General features: G+C 35.6%; 1 pseudogene; it reads left to right on the top strand.

The window, feature by feature from the left end:
- Nucleotides 1-2102: 2102 nt before the first annotated feature.
- On the top strand, nucleotides 2103-2496 carry LOC138171133 (elongin-C pseudogene; annotated as a pseudogene).
- The last annotated feature ends 811 nt before the right edge of the window (nucleotides 2497-3307 follow it).

The raw sequence follows: 3307 nt of genomic DNA, 5'->3' as shown, positions 1-3307 counted from the left end.
CCTCATGATTTTATAATCTTCTAAAACCCTCAGGCATTTTAAAGATAAACCATGCCTTCCTCATCTTACATTTGTGAAGTTTATTTAGTGAACCCAAATGTAAGATTTGTGTATTCCCATTTTATTTCATCTTATTAATTCCTAGGTCAAATGTATTTATGGGTTATTTTTTTAAACTTTTAAAGTACAATATCTATAGCGCACAAATTATTCTCAACAAGAAAGAGAATGAAAATATATTACTAGACTCCCTTTATGATAGAAGTATAGTTCCAATACCTAAATCAGGGAAGGACAAAGCATATACAGAGAACTATATATCAATGTCATTAATGACTATTGATTAAAAACTGTTCAATAAAATCTTGGCAAAAATAATATAGGAACTGATCCAAAAATTATGACACTAGGAATTCAAAAATGGTTCAATATTAGGAAAGCAATTAACATAACTAAACATATTTTTAATATCATTATATGAATAGATGCAGACAAAAACCTTTTGACAAAATACAACACAAGTTAAAATGCTAGTAGATAAAGAAAAAACTTATTTTAGATATGATGAAAAGCTTGTAAAACAAAAAGTTAGCATTATATTTAATGGGAAAACACTGGAAGCTGTTCAAGTAAATACAGAAATAAAGCAAGAATGTCCCTTTTCCTTGCTTTTATTGAAAAGTTTTAGAAATGCTAGTGTAAAGTACTGCTCAATTCTTAGTGGGTATTTTATTACTGAAAGAGGCAGAAAAAGGATTTTTTATATGAAACAAAGAAAGAAGAAGCTTGAGAAGAAACATGAATGGTTCTGAAAGAACCTGAGAGAAAAGGAGTTCCTTCAATAAAAATGTTTGAAGAATGACAGATGAAGTTCAGAGAGGACCAGAGTGAAAGCGTGCTCCTCAGAGACAAAAGTATAGACTGCGAAGGTGATACAATACATTCTTTATCAGTAGCTAATTAAAGTCTAACAGGAATGTGATGAGGCTAAGACAAGATGAGTAGAGACAAACAGGACCTGCAATTGTTGGAGAGAGTTGATCTGATTGGAGGAAAATCTTGATGCTGGGAGCTCATTAGAGAAAGCAATACTCTATGCTATTTGAAGAAGTGACTAGAAAAAGGTTGCCTGCCTTACCTTCTAGCACCACCTAGAGAAGTCCCTCCAAGACCTGCCTATATTCCCCTTTATTGACCCTTACAGCTTCAGCGCACAAACAGTCAACCTGAAAAACTTTGCAGATTCCAGGTTTAAAGGGAACTACTTTTCTCTGAAAAAGGATCATTGCCTCAGTGACCAAAAAGAAAGTGGACCTAGGGATTTCTGAATTTCTTGGGTTTAAGTCCTCTGTCAACTAAAAGAGTTCAGCACCCTAGTATCAGAGAAGCAGTTTCATCTAACAGGAGAACAGAGAATATCAGAGCTTAGCCCAGTGGGTGACAACCATCCTTCAACGGACCACTGACTTCCAGACCTATAGTCCCTAGCTGTGAATTGCCCTGAGCATTTGGGCTTTTTAACTTTTGTGACTTACTGCTAGGTCTTTGTAAATTTGTATTGACTCCCCTCCCCTTCCCCTGTACTTGACACTGTGTACATAATTAGCGGGAGAGTATAAACCAGATTTATAGATGGACTGTCATATTTTTATTATTTCTGCCTTTGCTTTCTATTTAGTAAATGTTATGCTATAATTATTCTTGCCATCTCATTTGGCTAATGTTTCATATTTAAGAGTTAGCAGTGTCATAATGGTTGATTTTTATAAATGGGATGCACACTTCTGGGAGCTCAGGATCTAAAGTAATGAATAGTAAACAAACTGCTTTTTATCTTTCTTTTTAGAGGAAGGAGAAATAAAGGTGACAAAAAGAAAGTTATAGATAAAAATTAACAAAAACATATTCTATCTAAGTTCAGACTAATTTTTATAGGATAATAGATCTAGAGCTGGAACTCACCTTTGATGCCATCAAAACTAACACCTTGGATGCCCATGGGGGGTTGGTCAGCCCTGGGAGCAAGGGGGGGGAGGCTGTGGTGGTTAGTGGGGACCGAGCTGCGGCTGCTGCAGAACTGACAGGATGTTTTTTTTAAATTCCTGTGGAAACAAAATATAATTTCATAAGGAGATAATGGATGGAGAGGAGAAAACATACGGTGGGTGTGAGGGCCCAGATGCTATGTGTGTGAAATTGATGTCTTCCGATGGTCATGAATTTATTGTAAAAAGGGAGCATGCTTTAACATCAGGAACAGTAAAAGCCATGTTAGGTGGCCCAGGTCAGTTTGCTGAAAATGAAACCAATGAGGTTAATTTTAGAGAAATTCCATCACATGTGCTATCAAAAGTATGCATGTATTTTACCTACAAGGTTCGCTACCCTAACAGCTCTACAGAGATTCATGAATTCCCAATTGGACCTGAAATTGCACTGGAATTGCTGATGGCTGCGAACTTCCTAGATTGTTAAATAAAAATAAATTATAACAAACTGTTAGCTTTTTCAGTATTTAATACCGTAGTTCAGTTAGTAAGTTTTTTCATATAGCATGTTGTGTGTTGGGGCAGTGGGGGGTGGTTGAGGATTGTAAAGTTCATCGCAAAGCAGATAGCTCCAGTCCTTTCTTTTGCATAGCAATCAGAGTTGAAATTTGTTTTTGCACCTTAAATAAAATAAGGACATTTTCACTAAATGAGAAATAAATATTTCAATCAGCAGATGGCTATGCTTTATCCTTTAGATGTGGTTTTAAATATTACAAAAATGATTATACTTACTACGTTCTGAAATTTAGGCAAACACTACAGGTTTATACTGGCTAAGTATTTTTAAGGGTTTTATTTTTTTGTTATTTTTGGACAGGTGGGGTTAACTTGAACCTACCATATCATAGCTGTCTAGCAAGTAAGATCATGGCAAAATTTATCAGGCCCTCCTCCCACACCCCCACTGCCCCCCCAAAACTTGAATTGAACAAGTAATCGAAATCTTTATGGGACTTAATATATGGAATTCATGGTAAGAGCCTGGTATAAAGCGTCTTAATAGTTTGTAGGTTCAGTTTTATTGATGGTCAGATCATGTCTCCTTTGTATGGATTTGTATGTATTGACATGTAATGGCTATATATAAAATTTAGAAACAAAGCCTGTGTATAACAGGGGTAATGACTACACCAGCACATAAGGCTTTTACTTAGTGAAAATGAACATTACTTTAACCTTTTAGGATTATGAAGGACAAATAGAAACTTCGCTCAGGGTATCTCTTTCCTAAGTATGGAGTCAAGAACTTGAAGGCT

The sequence above is a fragment of the Petaurus breviceps genome, unplaced genomic scaffold (assembly GCF_028583685.1).
Source record: "Petaurus breviceps papuanus isolate PSGF00001 unplaced genomic scaffold, PetGlider_PUasm1.0 419, whole genome shotgun sequence".
Taxonomy (NCBI): domain Eukaryota; kingdom Metazoa; phylum Chordata; class Mammalia; order Diprotodontia; family Petauridae; genus Petaurus; species Petaurus breviceps.
Note: the sequence above shows the minus strand (reverse complement) of the source record. Positions and strands in the feature narration are given on the sequence as shown.